The sequence below is a fragment of the Hippoglossus stenolepis genome, chromosome 14, assembly GCF_022539355.2.
Source record: "Hippoglossus stenolepis isolate QCI-W04-F060 chromosome 14, HSTE1.2, whole genome shotgun sequence".
Classification (NCBI taxonomy): domain Eukaryota; kingdom Metazoa; phylum Chordata; class Actinopteri; order Pleuronectiformes; family Pleuronectidae; genus Hippoglossus; species Hippoglossus stenolepis.
Genome location: NC_061496.1, coordinates 26,507,264 through 26,527,895, shown reverse-complemented (window position 1 = coordinate 26,527,895; position 20,632 = coordinate 26,507,264).

The window sequence follows — 20,632 nt, the reverse complement described above, 5'->3', positions numbered from 1 at the left end:
ACGTCACAGCAGTAATGTGTGAAGTTCAACCACTGGAGGCCAGGTCTGAAACAGCATCTTCTGTGGCTAAGTGGATCTATTTTGAAGAAACTGAAAGCAAGTGCAGCTTAAACATTTTACAATACAAATAAGAGTTGTAAATATACAATTATAAAAACCTGGACTTCCTTTTCCAAATAATACAATTATCAACAGGGCAGGTATTGGTCATAAGTGAGCTATGTTTTCTTATACTGTACTATAATGTATTACCATGTTCTTATTGCACTCAGGGAGACCTTGAAAAAGGTAGCTGTGCTCTCAATGGTCTTTCCCTGTATATATATAAATGTTTGAACTACATGGTTATCAAGGATTCAACCAAATAGACGGGCACCAAATCTTCAGTAATTCAGTTCAGGCACTTGATCTTTTAAAAGTTCATTACTATTCATTACTTACTTCATGGCCCATGCTCCTCCTACATCGCTCTGCACTAAATACCTGCTGCTAAGACAAATTACCAGTACATCGTTAACCCTGTTGTCTGCCACTTATTTAGCTTTGTCTACGTTTAGGAAAAGAGAATCTGAGCCAGTTCACAGAATCTAGATGAGGTTCAAGCCAGACATTTCGATTAATGGATATCAAGTATGAATCCAGATGTTTTCTCACAGAGTAGCAGCTGTCAGAACTCCCCACTGTGCTCCGTTAAAACTGTCTACACAGCGAAGTGAGCCAGTGACCCGCTGAGCCACAAAATCTAAACCCAGCAGTCAGTTTGAGTTAATTATAAGAGCAGTGAGCAGCAGTGACAGATGTAAGCCGTGTGGGGGAGTTGGGTCCGTTTGAATGCTGCTGTTGGTGGAACATTTGTGTATTCGGTTAATGCTGAAGTTAAAAATTCAGATCCCGGAATAGGATGTTGTTTTTTCTTAAAACAAAGCTACTGTTAAGGTGTGAATATAGTCTTAATTGATTCAGTAATTTTAATGTAAGACATAAAATGTGCACGGTAAGCTGTATAATGAAGGAACATTTTGAATTTAAATCAATATTGGGTCACAAAAGATGGTTAGGAAAAGTTGACGACCTGATCTCCAATGCTCTTGCACAGACTAAATAATCTGGGTAATCATACAGGGATATTTGTTCATACCATATTCTGAACGAATCCCAACCACATTAGGATATAACAGGGATTAGTGTGGATAATGTTTACAGAAAGTATTTATAACACCACACAGGACAGAGGTCAAGCACAGTTGAATAAAGTGAAATTCAAGTTTTTATTATTTATTGTCACTCCCTACTCCGCTGAGCCTGGTGTGTCTTTGTCAGGAGTAGCCATGACAAATGTAAACTGGATGCATGTATTCACAATATCCAGTTCAATACTGGTAAATGGTCTTTATTTACAGAGAGCTTCTTTTGTGTTGATGACCACTCAAAGCTCTTCACAGTACGCTTTTTGCCATTCACACACACACATTTATACAGTGCATCTATGTGCAGAACCTTCTCTTTTGAGAATGGAACAGCGGTCACTGGGGTATGCGGAATAGGGAAGACTGGGACCGAACGGCCATCTGATTACAGGACGACCCGCACTACCCAGCCACCCCATTATAATAATAATCCATTCCACGTCGTTGATTAAACTGGCTTTTTTTTCTATATGACCTGTCTCCCCTGGGTCTCAGTTCCTGTAAGTTTATGTTCATGTCTATAAGAATTCCATAATAGTCACACATTGAATTATCTTCTCATTGAAACTCTGCTCTTCCTTCCCCATTTCCTCGTCATTTACCCCCTTGAGATGCGACGATACCATTTCTGCTCACAGAACATAATGACATTGTTTTTCAAAGAGTCGAGAGGTGCCTCTTTTTCTTTGTGACTCTCATTTCCCAGCGGAATTGTTCTCTCCTCCCCACCAATTGTCTCCCATTCAAATCCCTCACAAAGCTGCTGTTTTAATTTTGGACGGCATTGATTCAGGGTGTAGATGAGGCCAATTTTCTTCTTATCATTGGTCTTTCAGAGTGAGTCGGCTTTGATTAGTAATAAGCACAGACACTCGCAGGCTGATGTGACAGTTAGAAGGAAATGCAAAGGAAATGGACATGTTCATCTGCAAAACAGGAAATTAGATCTACATTTGCCAGCTCTTCAGGTGGGTCATGTAGGTTAACCAGTGTTAAGTAGGGGTGTCTTGAACCTCTTGAATCTCCAGTGCATTGAGAGATTCATGTGTAACTGAATATAACAATAGAAATTCGTTGGCAACTGGTCAGGTTTTCATTGACCTGTGCAGTTTGGAACCAAATCACATTTAAACCAAAAAGCAAGCTAAACGACCCAGAGGGTTGTTTGTCCGTTCCTCTGTGTGTGTGTGTGTGTGTGTGTATGAATGTGAATGAATGGATTCTAATGATGATGGCAGGTATGGTGTGTGTGCCTGTGTGTGTATGAATGAGTATAAATGAATTCTGAATGGTGTGGCATGTCTTGTGTGTGTGTGTGATTGGTTTGGCAGGTCTGAGTGTGGGCGTGGTTTCTCTTCTGCAGGTTCCAGCTGATCCTCACCTGAAGCAGTATATGAACCCTGGTCTTCACTCTTCACCAGATTAAACAGTTCAACCACCCGGTAGTCTCAGTCTGTATTGGCTCCAGTTTTGGCCGAACAATGGAGGTCACCTAACAATGGAATATAACTATGGCTTGATATAAGGCTTACTTAAGGCTTGGTGGTCCTGAGCCACAGCCGCACAACCGTGACCAAAGTCTGTGAACCGAACACAACATTTTCGACTGACTGGTACAAAAAGGATATTTTGAACACGTACACTGAGAGCTGGCACCAATATTTCACAATGTACATGTTTGACACTTAAAACTCAAGCAAAAGTTTGATAATAAATCAGAAACAGTTTTTTACTTTTCAGGGCTTATAAAGTTTGACAACACCATGCAGTAAAACTCAGGTGACAAAAAGCACAGAGTTTAAAAAATGAGGATAGGTACACTTAGTGTATTTTTTCATTTTTAATTAAATGTGTTTAGTTCATGTTTCCTGTGAGAAAATGAGGGTTAAATCTGTTTTTCACAACAGCGCAACCCAGCGAAGTGGATGATTGCTTAAATAAACCAGTAATTTTAAATTAATAGAATTTAAAATTCTCCTCCTCACCTTCAAGGCCCTTAATAATATGGCACCATTATACCTTAAGGAGCTGTTAGTACCTTATCACCCCACTAGAGCACTGCGCTCCCAGAATTCAGGCTTACTTGTCGTCCCTAAAGTCTCTAAAAGTAGAGTAGGAGCCAGAGCTTTCAGCTATCAAGCTCCTCTCCTGTGGAATCATCTCCCACTTTCAGTTCGGGAGGCAGACACCATCTGTACGTTTAAGAGTAGGCTTAAAACCTTCCTTTTTGATAAAGCTTATAGTTAGAGCCGGTCCAGGCTTGTCTTAGACCTGCTCTTAGTTATGCTGCTATAGGTCTAGAAGGTCGGGGGACACATGACACACGGAGCTTCTCTTTCCAGCTTCTCCTTCCTCTTCTCCCTCCTTATCACATCAAAGAAATTAATATCTCATCAATACATGTAACTGACTTCACTTCTTCCCCGGAGTCCCTTTGCCTTATCGCTCGCAGATCCAGGGCCGCAGCTGCGGCCACATCGTGGATTATGATCTGTGGATCGCGTATCAGAGATCGTGATCGTAATGGTGGATCCTGTATAGCAGATTCTGCATCGTGCTGGCTGATTGTGATAATAAAGGCGGATCCTGTATCGTGTTGGCATCAGATAATGGTGGTGGACCACGACCGAGGTGGCAGCTGATGATGGATCCTGATGGCGGCAGTGGACAATGACTGTGGACTATAGTGGAATCCGATCTTGATGGTGGATCATGATCTTGCTGGCTGCTGACCATAGACTACGATTACAACAAGACTGCTTGATATATAATATTTCTCCTCAGATACTCGACCATTACTGACAATAATCCATCAATTCATTGACCTTCAGTTATGCTACAAAGTGTTTATTCTAATCAATGGTTCAAATACCCTTATCTTTCTGATGTTCTCCTTTACACGTGACATCTATTGCACTTCTGTCCGTCCTGGGAGAGGGATCCCTCACATGTGGCTCTCTCTGAGGTTTCTACCTTCTTTTTACCCTGTTAAAAGGGTTTTTAGTAGTTTTTCCTTACTCTTGTTGAGGGTTAAGGGCAGAGGATGTCACACCATGTTAAAGCCCTATGAGACAAATTGTGATTTATGAATATGGGCTATACAAATAAAATGTGATTGGTTGATTCCACCCAAATGCTACTCTCTGTTGAAAAACTTCAAATTTTTAAGGATTGTTCTACCCAAATACTTCTTACTGTAAAACTAATTGTAGTTTTAAAGGTTTATTCTACCCAAATGCTACTTACCGTCTTGTTGCTGACAGTTGCATGTTGATAATTAGTGTAATTATAATAAGCTCATTGTCATGGCCTTTGCAGTCCCTAGATCTCAACCAGATATTTTAAAGTTTGGAGAGAAGGAAGATACAAGAACTCTGGGGCCCATTCAAATATATTTTTCACATAAAATTGTAAACAAGAACAAGCACACATTGAACAAAGGTCCAAAAAGATAAATACAACACTCTTTGATTACACTTTTCCTTCTTTCTTTAGTTTGTTTCCGATCAATTTCCTCCACCTCACAGAAATAGTGATCTGAAAATGTAATTACTGCTGTTTTAACAGAAATATTGGTTTCATAAAATAATTAGTACATTAATTAACATTACAACTTCTTAAGGCATTGAATAATATGAGTAAATAGTTAGTTATTCATAGATTAAGATTTTATGCAAATGTATAAAATAAATTACATTCTGTACTCACTTACCTTTCATGATATGCTCGGCCAGTAAGGTAGACCAGTTCAGCCTCCTGCAGGGACACATTCTTCTGCAGAGCAAGGACGTAAATGATAGCCTGTCAAATGAAAATAGTTCATCTTTAGACAATACATTTTAAATATAAAATTACATTAATACAAAACAGTAAGCCATTATACATGTGTCTGAACACAAGTAGCACCTAGCAGGCATTTTTCTCAATAATAGGCTTTGAAAGTGAGCAGGAACAAATATTTAGTGGAAACAGAAAAGAAAGTGGAAAAGGATGTTTGAGTGTCCTGGGTGGTAGTTGTTAGTCATCATCAACAACTGACATTAAAAGTAAGTTACATTTAATACAGACATGTATTGCAATAAATTTGTCCTATAGTTAAAATATGCGTCTGATAATGATTTTCCCAACAAAGTACAGCTACTCCTGCTGTAACCTGAACCAGGCTCTTATGTAGGCTCACCCAGCCAAGAAAAACGGAGGCCTTGCATCAGCCATTTAATCTGCTCATTAATTATACATGAAGCTTGTAGAATTATAATAATTGTTTACCAATTGGAAACTACCTTGGGCACAATTAATCTTTTTTTAAGATGCCAATACAGTAACAATGCCAACACAGTCTCCTCACTATGTCTCGCCACTCAATAAAATGCCACTAATTCACTGAGCGGTGAAATGAATGCATGCCTATATTGCTGATCACCAAATTGTGTGTGTCTGCTATCCCACAGGAGAGAGAGGAGGGAGGGAGGGAGGGAGGCAGAGGGATAGAGACGGGATGGAGGTGAGAGACAGTTGAAGACTGCCAGAGAGCAAGGAGGGGTCCCTGGTCACTGACGTGTTAAATGCCAGCAACCAACATAAGAGCAAGATGGACAGACTGAAAAAGAACTACAAATAACAAAGTTTATATAGTTTTTTGCTTATTTTGCGTGTCTTTATTTGACTTACTCCACACAGTAGCAGCTGGGTGTGCTCTAATTGATGCCATTTGTCTGTTTGACTATCACAGTAATAACTCAGGCTGTTTTAATTCAACTTGGATGAAACTTATACTTGGCAAGTTGATTAATGACTTTTTTATAAATCTGTTGAAGATTAAGCTCAAAGCATGAGATCAAAGTTTATACAATGGTAAAACCTTTTGAATTTTGACCACAGTTGGAATGAAGCTATTGGGAATGAGCTCAACATTTCTATTGTAATTGAGAAGGATCGGTTGAAAAGCATGGCCGCCATCAACCAAAATAACTCAGCATAGGGCAGGGTTTAGCAAATCTTGGCTATGTTTTTATCATTCAAATTTGTTCCAATCTTACTAGATACAATCAGGCCTTGGTTGGAAATAGGCCTACCAAAGCATTTTCAGCCTAACCTATAGGGTGTACCACAAATACCAACATTTGTAACTCAAAACCCTGTAGTCAAAGTTTCACAAAAGGAGGTATGCGCCCTTTGAAGTATGAAGTAAGTATTGACAAATAAATAAATAAAAAAGATATGTTATACAACATATTTCCTGGTGTATGTGTGCGTAGCCTATCACGTATTTGTTTAGAACTCATGTCGCCTTTGAGCAACTCTGATTAAACTCATGGGCGACATCTTGTGTTCCCTCCTGAACACAAACAGAGTTTCCTTCACATCTGATGAACCAATGACAAATGATGGAACTACGACAGCACAATGAATGGAATGCTACAGACACCATCATGATGAAGAAAGTGTGGTCTGTAAACAGCATTTAACCAACTCAAAAGGACTTCAGTGTCTTCAAACCTGAAACCTGCTCATTGCAGCGCGCTGATTTAATTAACGCACATTAATGACACTGTTAGGTCCCTAAGAGGTCGAGGGGATGAGGGACAAACAAGGGTTTGTGCCTCCCCTCTGATTCCAGAGTGGCTTCAGCTGTGCCACAGGAGGTGCTGGCAAGAGCACACACCTGGAGGAGGAGAGAGAGTGAGAGAGAAACAAAAAACAGACAACGGCGCGTAACAGACACATGTTCGTCTACTGCATTGATATGAATACCTTCACCACATATATCAAATATATTATGCTCATCAGGTCCTACCCTCTCATTTAACAGTGGCATTGTCAATGTGTTATTATTTCTGCTGCCCTTCCTCACTCTTAAAACTGTCAAGTTATAATAATTCTCCTGTGATCAACAGTTAAAATTTTTATACTTAAATATTTCAACGTGTAGCACATATAAAATATTTAAGACCAGGGGTGTAGCATCTTTCTGGGTGCATTTCTAGTTTTTGATGTCTTGATGTCTGTTGATGTACTTTTTGATTCATAAAACTGTATTTTTGATTCATAAAACTGTATTTCTATGTTGCTGATTTATAATGTACATTATCTCAAGGCACTCTACATGGTAAGGTCAAGACCTCAAAAATGTAGACAAACCAAACAGTTCCCACAACAAGCGAACACTTTGGTGACTGCGAAGAAAAATAACTCCCCCATTAACTGGAAGAAACCTCTAGCAGAACCAAACTCAATGTGGGCGGCCATCTGCCTCGACCAGCTGGGGTCTTTTACAGAGGCTCTGGCCTAAATGCCCCAAGAATGAACACAATGGGAAGTAACAGAGATTAAGCAGAAAACTAACAGAGGACGCAGCTCACTAGTGTCCGAAGACAGATTTACTGTCTACGATAACTAGTTTAAGATGAGCGATGTTTCAGCTATGCTTTGAAATTGCATCCTAAAAATTGTATTCTTTGCCTTTTGAAAACCTCAACACAAAAATTCATGTAGTCACAAATGGTGTAGCTAGATTTAGACAATGATGTAGAAGTTACTGAGCTGCTTTACTTTCTCTAGTAAATATTATATAATAACATTATCATTTATGCATTAACATGACAGCCACATTATATCATTGTAGTTGGTTTGGTTTGAGTTACTATTTTCACTTAGCTTTGTAATTATAACTCCCAAATAAATGTAGTGCATAGTCCATGGGGTATAAAGAATGTTTTAGCCAATGAGCCCTGAGCTTACGTTTCCGGTATTATTTTGAAATGTTGCTCCTCATGTGTCTCTAGCTTTATTTCTTTGTCAGTTCTTCTTGTTACAGTCAGTTTTGCTCTTTCGTTTCCTAGTGTTTCTCTGCATGTTTATTATTCTACTTCATTTTTGTAACTTGCTTAACTCTGCCTTAATTAAAAGACATTTTTGTATTCTTTTGTATCGCGTGACCAAAACATACACACCAAGTGTGAAGCTAATAAGATGAATGGTTTGTGAGCTATGCCTTGCACAGACAGACAACCATCACTTTAAGTGATCTTATTGTGATTTGTCGTTTGTGGTATTTCTCATATTCCAATTATCTTCTATGTTTCGTTAGCACTTGAAAACCTTGTATCAACACAGCAGGAGAGATAGACTGTGTCTTTCTTAAAACCAAGCTTTCTTGTCAGTGTCATAGTAGATATCCAAACCATTCCTCCATGCTAACATTCAGAATGGCTTAAACAACTTAACTGATGTAATAGGCTGTTGAGCTGCAAAAATGAAACATTGTAATAAACTATATTTCAAAGCATAGTTTTCCAACCATTCACTGGAGACTTTCTCTGCTTCTTCCTTTATCACTTGTCTCCTTCATGTATCAGAGCAGCGGAATCAATCAGCTAAATCAATAAATATGCAGCATGGAAGCTTTTATTGGATCTGAACATCCGAACAATGTTCTGTTCTGAACTGAACAGTAGTGAACCTGTTCTCCTCAAACATATGAAGGACAGAGAGGGTATTTGAGATTTCTGATTGCACTGCAGCGAGACTGCAGGAGTGAGGGTTTCCCATGGACTGAAGCCCTCGTGGGACACACATCAAACACCCCTCACTCTTCTTCTTTTCCCTCACTCAGCTGAAAGTGACCGCTGAGCGTCCGGCAGCCACCCGGTCTTGTGTGTGTGTGTGTGTCTTCGTATATGGAGAGATCAATGTGTCTCCAGGGTGAGGCTGTGTGAGTAAACAGTGTGAGGAAGCCTTGACATGTGCACATAGGTCATCACTCACTAAAGCAGAATAATCGACCCTGCAGACACTCCCTGGCTACTCAGCAAGCTGGGTTTCCCCAGGGACGACCAATCACGCCACATCACACTGGTGGCATCAACACTCACTGCTGTCTCTACTCTCACTGTCTGTCTGTGTCCACGTCATGTTCATGGTCTGTCGGACGATTGGATTGACACATGAACCTGATGTTTCATCTGAGCATGTCTTCTGAGCTTGAAACTTCATCACATGATCTGCATCAACAAATATACCTAATGCTTTACACAATAAAACTTTCCAGCCCCTGACTTACAAAATACAATTGCCAGAGACTTGCAACCCCCAGTATCTCCAGAGGTGATGGAGGTAGAACAAATATATATATTGATTTGGGCTCATGGATGTGCACATGTGTCAGTGTTTCGTTTGGTGCTGTAAATTGTTTTGCTGCAACAGAAGACTTTCATAATCCCATCAGATATCAAAAAGAGAATCAGAGGGCTGATGACATATTTTTATATTTTCATGATTTTATTTTAAATTTAACTATTCTTTTTTTTTACATTTTGAAAGAATTATGACTCAAATATACCACCTATAATTGATTAAAATTGTATTTGATTTCTAGAAAACAGCTTGCGACCCCACACTCTGAGCGCCGCAGCCAGAAAAGTACCAACATGACACTAAACTCTTTCCCTGAGCAGCTCTTTGATACCCTGGTGACCTGTACAGGGTGTACCCCGCTTCTAGCCCAATGTCTGCTGGGACCGACTCTGACCAACCCTGGAAGGATGGATGGAAGTTCAGTGTAAGCAATCATGTTTGGTTTTTTTAGCAACTTTCAAGTGGTCACATGATTGCTTTCTTGTATCCGAACTGCCGACCCTCTGATTAGATGCTGTTGATAGACAAGGTATATCAGTGAAATTATGTGTATATATATATATTTCCTATTTAAGATATATATCAAATTATCGTGAAAATTACAGTCATTTGACTTTTCTTTAGAAGACTTTCCCCATGTGTTCAATTATGTCCCATTTCAATTATCCCTCATTTTTTGCCAATGCCTCAAGCACTCAGTCAGTGAGCTGATTGGCTGCAGAGCATTCAAACCTTTCAAACACTTATACTAAGCATGTACGAAATTATGATCAGATTGTAAAATCCATGAGAGAAATTTGTGTGTGTGTGTGTGTGTGTATGGCTGTTGGCTACAGTTCCACTTCATCTGAAAGGGAAAGAATACTTATTATGGACAGCCATGTGGACAGCCACGTGTACACTCCGAGTCAAGGCCTTGTGGCATGAAGACCTGACTATAGGAAACCAGAGGCAGGGCAGCGAGAGAGGAGAATGGATGAGGAGAAACAGGTGTAAAAAAACTCAAAGAGGAGGAAAGGGAGAAGATGGGAGGCTTAAATCAAAGAAAGCAAAGCAGGACTGTGACATGTTCGTTTCTATGTGCCACGGAAGAGTAATGCCTTGGTAAGGAAGTGTAGTCCTTTAGTGGAGGAGAACAGGAGCTGGGAGAAATTTGCAGCAGCAACAAGGGAAGAGGGAGAAAGTCAATTGAGATTGTGATGAATTTGATTGTGAGCTTTGGCAGCATGTCCACCAAGAACTGCCCCTTAACACTGTTGGTCTTAAGTGTACTTCACTCTTTTTACATTTCATAAGAACGTCACAAGGCTCTTTAAAAAGTTCTTCAAAACAACTGGCAGTTTGTGCTGTTAGTGACACATCCGTCACCAGTGAGATTTTCTGTTGGCAGCAGTGGTTGTGAGGAGAAGTTGACCTAATGTTTTTTAATGGTCAAAGAAATATCCAGTTTTGAGTGAAGTCTTAACTTCGATTTACTTTAAAGTGAATGTCATAAGAATGTCACATCAATTTAGAACAATCTCTCAAACTTGAATTAACACTTGCCACAGATTTGTTGCTCTAATTGTTCATGTATGTTGTAGATGCTGTCGGTAGCTTAGCTTCATGGCAAGATGACCTCTAACTGTGTGTTGTGGCCGTGTTAAACTGTTTCTATGGCGGTGTCCATTAGTTAACTTTATGTAAGCAAACAGTTAACAGTTGGCTGACTTCATGAAAAGTTTAATTGTTGATTGACTTTTTGTCTTTTTATCGACTAGTTAATGTTAAGTAGTAAAAGATCATTTAATTCACTGTGCTGTTAAGAATAGAAGAACCCGGCATCGGAGACATTGACAATTAAAAATTCAAATGTGATTTTCACAACACTGCTTAAGGAAAAATGGTTCCAGACCAATTTACATATGGCCCTCTGCCTCTGCTGTCTTCGTCCCCTGTTGTTTGAACACCAGCTGATAGGATTCAGTGTTGTCTGCCTTTTCATATGTCACCTGCGCTCTAGAGCAGGTTGGCCTCAAACCAGGAGAGTCAGCGCAAGATACCGAATCCCAAATTGCCCCTGACGGCTGTCCCGGCAGTGTGTAGAGAGAAAGTGCTGCACATAGACGCACAGTATAAAACACAACAACTGTAAAACTGTACTGTAAAGCGCTTTGAGTGAGACTAGAAAAGTGCTATATATAGACCATTTACCCCAGTATGAATTTAGTCTGATAACACAGTTCACCCAACATGGTCTGCAATGTATCCAAAGGAAAGAGAAATGCTATGAATGAATTTTCACTTGCATTGCTTAAAACCAAAATCAGCACTCCTTTGACGTACCTTCTTTTAAGAAACATGACTGGCAATATGGAATTTGTAGCAAAGTATTCACTTATCTTACTTTACTTAAAATGTAAATGCTAGAAATGTCCATATACATTACAGTAGCTGAATTTCTATTAGAATTCCCCCTTCCAAAAATAATGCTTTCACATACAGCAGATACAATGAACGGGTCTGGGTTTCCAGAAGTCAGCTGGGATATGTTCTCACATTGCTTATAGTTTTAAATTGGTAATCTGAAAACAATAATCATAAAGTAAAACATCTCAACATGTTTGTTTATTGTAATATTTGACATTTTCTCAGTTTAGTCAGCACTACATTATTGTAAAAGATGCACTACTTACTGAAATAACCTAAAAACCACAACACAATCGGAAACAACTGAATTGTCATGTGCTTTAGTACATTTTTTTCCTGTAAATTAAGACAAGGGTCTTTTCATTCTGTGATTCTGACAGTATCAGTACCACTGCTGTGAAAGGTATATCTGGGGGAGCTCTCATTGGCCGGCTCGTCTCCTGCTGATAAGCTATCAGGGTCTCTTGGTACAAGCAGGACTTGGGCTTTCTGCTGAAGGGAAGATTCACTCAGCTACTTTGTGTTCAGGAGTAGCTGCTGGGAATAATTCTCTGGAGATGTTGGATCACTTTCCTTCGGCCTGCAAGCAGAAAACCAGGAAGTGAGCAGCCTGTAACACCTGATAATGATGAGTGCAGTAGCCAGGATTTTAGAAATACTGACGCCATGGGCAAAATTAAAATGTTTCATATTTAATTTATCGATTTAACAGTTAAATAATAGAACTGTATCTGTATTTTTGTTTTATGAATTAACCATGAGTTCTCTGTGTTTAGCATTAAACAGTCAGGTCTGAAAAAAAAAGAAAAAAGGCAGTATTAGATTGCTGTTGATACATCTGGACATCATGGGCTCTATAGTATGCATATTAAACAGCCGTGCTTTTGATGTGCACTACTTTCCCACAATGCAATGTGAAAAGAAAAATGGAGATACTTGCAACTGCATAAATTAAAATGCCTGGAAACTGTGGAAGATTGTGTTGTGTAAAAAAAAGCCAAAGCATAAATGACAATCACCAAGAAAATCCTTTTCTGTGATTAAAGGTCCATTCTTCATGTTGTGACACAATGCTACATTATTTAGTGGTTAGTGCAGCTACTGATAACGTTAGTTGCCAAGCATCAAGCTCTACAAAGCATCGTGCCACACTACAGAAGGATGTGCAAAAGATTCTAAGTGAGCAATTCTACACACATGTGTGACCCAGGCCAGTCATATGCATCGAGCAGAGAGGGGTTGGGGGTAATAAATATTCAGCGGTGTCTTTAAATACAAAGGATTTAAGATGCAGTCATCCACCTCCAAACTACTCCAAATGTGACTCCAAACGTTTCCAGAGCTTTACATTCCTGTCAGCTCTCTCTGCTCTCGTGCTCAGTTTGTACACCGCCATTAGCAGATATTAACATTTAATGGCTGTGAATTTGAGCATTGGCTACTTTTTCTACTTTCATATTAACAGCTGTGAAATAGCAGCTCCACTTTGCGGTAGACCTGAATCAAAATGTTGTCAAGCCCTTTGTTTATATTAACTTTATTTATCAGTCTGTGTTGATGCCTCTCAGTTTTCTTACTGACGCATTCTCTCTACAGAGTGAATCTGATCCTTCACCCAAATCACATTAACACAATCACACAAGATACGTGCCTCAACATCTACACCACAGCTTTGCATCATTTTGGAAATTCCCTGAATTCTCATGAGCTGAAGATTGTTGACTTTCACAACATTAACAGAAAAGTTGATATTTTATAAGAAATGAGAACAAGACCAGTTGTCAGTTGTCTTAGAGAAACACATATTTATTTTTAATAAAGATCCAAGCTCCGAGAACTATAGATGCCAAATGATAAACGCTCCATACAGCCATAATATATTATATTTACATTTGACCTACACATTTTTGTCACTGCAAGTAAAAAGCTGAATTTCATTATTACAGTCGGCTTTTGAGCTGTGACAAACCCTATGTATACAATATGCATGAACTGAAAATGTAATTTTGACAAGACACAAATTAAAAAGAGGCTACAGCTTCTGAAACTTAAGTTAGTCTTTTCCACAATTCACTCGTTTCTTCACAGTAAATCACAGCAGGACCTCAGTGCATTACAGCATAACACCAGCATGTACAACGCCTGGCAGGCACTCCCCACTATCTGCGTCTATGGATATAGTGCTGTCCATGGAAGTCAATATATGTCTTCTGAAAGATGCATAAAGTTATAAAAAGTATTTTCATTGCTCAAAATAATGCACATTAATTAGATCATGCCAATTACTACAAATACTCAAATAAACACAAAAGAGGGCACAAAAAGCAGCTTTACTGTGCTGTAACTGTTAAATATTATATTCTGAAACTGGTGAACACATGCTTAGCATCATGTTAGCATTGTTATCGTGATCATTTCCCCATGCTGACATCAGTGTTTAACTAAAAGCAGCACTGTGTAAAAGTGCAGCCTCACAGAGCTGCTTGCATGGCTGCATATTCTTTAGTTTTTGGACAATAGAGCTCTGTGGCACAGAGGAATAATATCAGATTTTGGCTATGTATGTAAAACTGGTTGGTTAGTCAATTGATTTTTGATTTTGCTCTTTCAATGGGATCTTTTGACAGTCAGCAAGTACAGAATAATCAGCCTGCTGAGAACAAGCTGAGAACAGGTCATCTGACTATCAGAAGGATGTATACAATGCAGCGTTGAGAGTGTATGGGAAAGCTTAGATGGCTTGTTCCTTTTTAAAAGTAGTCCAGAATACAGAATACAAATGCCAATCTTATTAGGACATAAGAAGTATATTCAGGGGCTTTGTTGCTGCAGTGTATATTTGGCCTGAACAGCAAGGCGCTCCTCCACTACAGGCTGTAAACTAGCAGAGAGTAATACAGTTTGGACAGGTGGCACCAGGTTATGAATTGGCTATTTGTGAGCCAAAATAAATCTCACATTTCTCTCTCATTCTCTCCCTTATTCCTTCTCCCGCCTTCTACCTATACAGCCCACTCCCTCCTTCTCTCACACAGATTTAACTCCTCACTGCCTCCTCTCTGTTCCTCCACTGCTTTTGCCCCTTTGCTTTCTCCATCTTCTAAGGGAGCAATTACCTGCAAGCTGTACTCCAGTGTCTCCTTCATTTCAGGAATCAGGAGAAAGAAGAGAGAGCTTTGAAAATGAATAAGTGATGGAGAGCTGAACTCACTTATGTTGTTATTAAAGTTTGATTAAAAGCCAACTATGACAGTACATTTATTATGTATTGCTCATTTATTCCTCGTTATGCATAACAGTAAGGCACAGTTTTGCTTAACAAGTTGTAACTCTTGGCTTTATAAATGTTGAATAGATCAGGCAGCACATTGCCAAAGGTTAGGTCGGAACTGAAATTGATTGTGTTCCAGCTAACAGGAGGCTGACGGTTAATTATCACTCTTTGTCACTCTTTTTTAATCCATTGTTCTTTTGCTTGATGATAATGTCATCATCCTTTGCACAGACTGTAAATGCTAATATGCTTATGTTCATCAGGTTTGTGTAGAGGGTTACCATGATGATACTGTGCATATAAACACACAAAATAGCAAAACGTGAATTAACTGACATTTGATACATTTTTGCAGCATGATTCATACATAACATTCTAGTATTTAAAATATGGGGCAAAATAGTATTACAGTCATATCTAAAGCACCTTATCTACAGGAAATATTATATGCAAGTTGCCCGACTGCTTGACTACTATAGGTCAAGGTTGTCAAGCCTTTTTCAGATTTTATAATATTCCTCAAGGGCCATACTAATCACATATATGACACTAACTTCTCCTACGCCTGAGCCACTGGTTGCGTGTGCGAGGCGATACGGCTGTGCTGTGGATCTGCTGTGTGTGGAATGCAATTGGAATCACTGTGATAAGTGTTTCAGGAAAATCCAGTCTTTCCAGGGAGACACGAGTTCACGGGACACATGAGTTACTCCTGTGTCCCGTGTATGAAATTTGCTCATGTATTAACATTTTCAGTGCGGACCAGAAGTTTCTATGGACAGGACGAACGTTACATTAAAATAACCGATGTAAAGATGCTGACTGACTGTGTATTGATCAAAAGATCAATCTGTCCTGTCCGTCCTGCAGTCGTCAGATGTGTCACTATTATAATGTTGGTTGATAACGGTTGTTAATATAATGTAAGCTGATATAGTTTGTCACTGTAATCGTTGGTTGGCTGCTGATGGCGTAGAGAGTGGTGTCCCAGTTCTTGCCATCTCGCTTGTGGCTCTGTTTGGAGGGGGACACATATTAAAGAACAGATAATATGCAACTATGTGCTTATGTCCTGAGTCACAACAAAAATAAAACAAACACAGCAGCAGTGATGTTGAACCATGTGAAGTGCAGCTCTCTGCTGTCTCTAGAGTCAGCGAGGACATTACGACCTACAGTAGAAAAGAAACCACTTAATGCCTAGTGGTTGAACCTATATGAACTATTGTGTACAGTATAATGCACCCATTAATGAACATCTGCCTCTTTGTTATACTCCCAAACACTGATGGCAGATTGTAAACAGAATACTACTGTTTACACTGTGAATACTATCCAGCAATGCTGTTGACCTTCACAGCAAGGATGAAAACAATACACTGAGATTGGGAGGAAAGGTGAACTTCCTCCCACATACATCATGCATACCACAACAATGCATCTGTACAACTGTACTTGGACTATATATATTGGATGCATGGAGTGTTATGTACATCGCCTAAAGCACTAAAATACCATCTCAGTGGACAAGATGGATTTGAATCTAATGGATACATTATGTTGTTATAATATGGCAGGAGCTAACTCGCAGTAATAACCTTTTTGAAACAAGTATTTGTACTTAAGCCCTAAATGTTGGAGGAAAAAAGCTCCTAAATCTCTTCTATAATGCTACATCTTAGAGTGACGCATATTATCATGGGTTCTAATATGCTTCTTTGGGACCACTGTTTCCTTTATGCAGAGCTGGCACTGAACCACCAAGACAATGTGTACTGTTTTTTATGCCCTAATTTCACGAGCCTTAATTTGATGAGACTTGTAAATGATCTACAATATTTCAAACGGAAGCTTCACGTCTGCTCAATGTAATAAAATCAACTTTGCATTGTCTTAAAATGTCATGGCACGGTTAGTGCTGGTAAAGGATTTAATGTTTAGAACATTCAGTAACTGCTTAAGGCTGTAACGGCTAATAACAGGCTTTAACAAGAAAAGGGAAGCTAGCTTCAGTTCATTGAGGTTTAGAAACAGATGCAGACAATATTAAATCAAAATACCTCATAGATGAGGTCATGCACACAGGAAATAAGTCAGATATAGAGATGCTGAGAGTCAGTCTGATTTAATTACATCATACTAGATGCAATAAATAATCTATGGTTGTTGCAATTTGATTGATCATTATATATAATTTATGTCAAATTGAATCTATTGTGTATATTAACACCATTTTATAAAAGGACACCAAAGTGGAACACCAGCATTTTGTTAATTTGTAAGTTTGTTTGTTTGTTTGTGTGTGTGTGTGTGAGAAGGCAGCCACTGCAGCTACAAAGGCAAGAACACAGTAAGACAGTGCATGCCTTAGTGCAAGAAATGTGTGAAAATAAAACCGCAGGTCCTGGATGTGAAGAAAAGGGAGATGGAGGATTGAAACATGTAATGTGACATAACAAAACATACAAGATGAAGGCCTATGAGTGTCAAACCCGCCTACTCTGCATACACACTTCAATTTTGAAATTTGAACATTTTTAAAATAAGGGTTTGTCGAATTTTGTCCGATTAACACGTGATGTAGTTAGTATAAATACAAGTGTCCAGCGCTCTCTAACAGTCAGTGTGTGCATGTGTGTGTGTGTGTGTGTGTGTTTGTGTGTGTGAGACGGAGAGAGGGGGAGCTGCGGTCAGTCTGAAAACACAGTGGAATCTTCTTCTACGTCTGCAGATAAACTGCAGCAATGGTCAGAGTTGGCAGCTTGCTGTCAAGCTGCAGAGTTTTGTTCCCTTTTTCTTTCTCTAGTATGATTTAGTTTTGTTAGATTTCCCAGGGTCCATTTTGTCTTTTTGTTTTAGTGCCTTTTTGTACCCACTCCTCCGTCTTTAGTATTCCCTCTTTTTCAAGTTGTCAGTGCCAAGTAACATCCTCCACCCCTATCTGGGGTTGCGGCGCTACACACCCTATTGGACTGAGACACAGCACAGGTACAAGTACACAACGGGCACTGTACTAGTACAATACAATGCTGCAAATGGTCCGGTGACCTTTTCCACAGTGTCCAGATCATTAAAACAGGCCCCAGCAGTCAATAAACACCACAGGTTTATCAAGCGTGATTTGAACAAATCTGCTGCTCAGTACACTTGTAAAATCACAATATAAATACATATTTCCCTCTGCTAACTAGGTGCCCTGGTTTAATTTCTTTTAGTTTTTGATGAATTTTGTGTGTATGTTAAATGTCAGCAACAGGTTCTGGATTTCTGAACTAAGGATTACCATAAGAGTTTTGCCATTTTTTTCCACTGATAATTGTTTTCAGTGCGATCAAACATTATCAAAAACATGTATTAAACAAAGTTTCCAGATTTAGCTGTTTTTGCTAACAAATAGGTCGTGCCTAACTTTGAGTTTTGCAGAATTATGATATTCTTCACAAAGTTCTCCGTCAATTGCAGTAAGATTCAATCAGTGATGGAATTTGAGATTGAAAATAACTTTAATTTAAACTCGTAGGGGTTTTTACTGGTCGATCCCACAGTTTGTTGCAGTATATAACTGACAGGACTAATGTAAGAGCAGCAGAGTTCTGGAAACATTTGTTAATAAGGACCCTATTCATACCTGCTATTAAGCGAAAGTGCTGCACATAGATGCATGTATGAATGGGTTAATGGTAAAACTGGACTCTTAGATTAGATCAGAAAGCACAATAGTAATACATTTACCCTTTACAGTGGTCACTGGAGACACATATGGAGACATATTCTAATACCAGATGTGAGCTGTCCACTTGTGATCGGATCTCTCCGATGTTAATACGATGGGAATATGGGTTTTATTGATTGATTGAATACCAAGAGAAACAGAGAGATTCTCGAAGAAAGGCCTGAACTTAACACAAACCAAATACAGGCAATAAAAACACATTACTTATATACTGAAAAAAGTACTATCATATATGTATATGTATAACATCAACATTTGTTGTAGAGGTAAGGTTTAAGGCAGAACTAAGACTCGTGTTAAGTAATTAAGAAGCTGCTTCACAGGCAGCACAGCACAAAGATGAAGTAGAGAAATGTGAGGGAAGAGGAAAAACACCAGACACTAAAAGGAAAGGGAGGAAAGCAGGGAACAAGAGAGGGGAAGGATAAAGAGAGATGGGAAGGAAGGAAAAGATGAAGGTGAATTGGAGAAGATAATAAAGTCGGGGTGGTCTAGGGGCCAAAGTCTGGAAATAGACCCAACAGAGATGAAATAAAAGCACTCCCCACTACTGCAGCAGAGCGGCACAGTCTGTAAATTCCCTTATAGATATTTTATGGAGCAGAAAACATTTGATGCTTCCTCACTATTCTGGTCAGAACTGAGACGGGGGGAAAAGTGCAAAAGAAAAGAGAGAGGGAGGAAAAGAAAAAGAAGTTGAAGTGGGATGTGGTTGCTTTTGTGTAATGGGATTTTAACAGGGGCGGCAGACACAAGTAAAACAACTCAGCCCAGTCAAGAGAGCAACTGTACTGTAACATATACATATAACTGCTGTTGTGTTAAAACAGCTCAGTGTTATGGGTGAAGTTAATAAGATCCGTTGATCAATTGCAGGGTTTATAACGATGGCACCTTTAAGCGCGTTGCGTGGTCATCAAGTCTAGAATAGCGCTCATGAATACAGACCATTAAATGATAGGAACCAACACTGGGTTCAGTATTTATTGATCATTTGTAAAAAGGTAAATTCTAACAAATGTGAAGTTTGTGCCACTTAAACCATTGCCCAAGAGTGTCCTTGATCGAAAATCCATCAATGTGTTTGAATTCCTTCACATATTCACTGTTGGAAATATGGACCTACAGTATACAGCTGGAAGACAGCAGAAAAAAACATTTGAAGCTGTTCTGGCGATTTTCGGTAAAGGTGTAGGGTATATTATGTGCCATTTAGAATTGAATATACAGTATGTTCATTTTAAGGTTACTTGTAAAAAACTATAATAAAAAAAAGACTGGTTCTCTTTCTCCCAGCTGTAGTGGAAGCTGCATGTGATAAAGTGCCGCTGATTAACTTTCCCTCTGTGTCTGAGTGTAGCTTGAGGTGGTTAAAGACTCCATTTAAACATTTCTCTCTTCCTTGGAGAACTTTGGATCCCTCAATTTTTTTAGATAATAGAATATAACCCCTTTTCTGGTCAAATATAAACCTGGCTGATTGGCATCTGTCTGGCCATTGATGTTAAAATTGATGTTAAAATTGATAAACTTGGCAATTATTATGTAGTCCTGGGAGTGATGGCAGCAAATGTCAGGCTAATCAAACCTTTAAGATGATACATTACTACATAAACACTGTTTAAACAATAGGGAAGAGCACCCAGGATGGACACAGCCATACCACAGTGTCTGTCTGTGTGTGTCTCAGGCAGTGGCTGATGGTGTGATTAATACACACCATAACAGATAGTAACGACAGCAGTCTCACTTCACAGAGCAGCAGAGAGACGAGACTTGCCTGGCCATTCCCAGTCCTCCCAACACACACAAACCTATTCCATTCATCATCTGAGTTGCAGGAGAGCGGGGAGGTGTGAGCTCTCTGCCTTTCTTTCTTCCTCTCTCTCAACC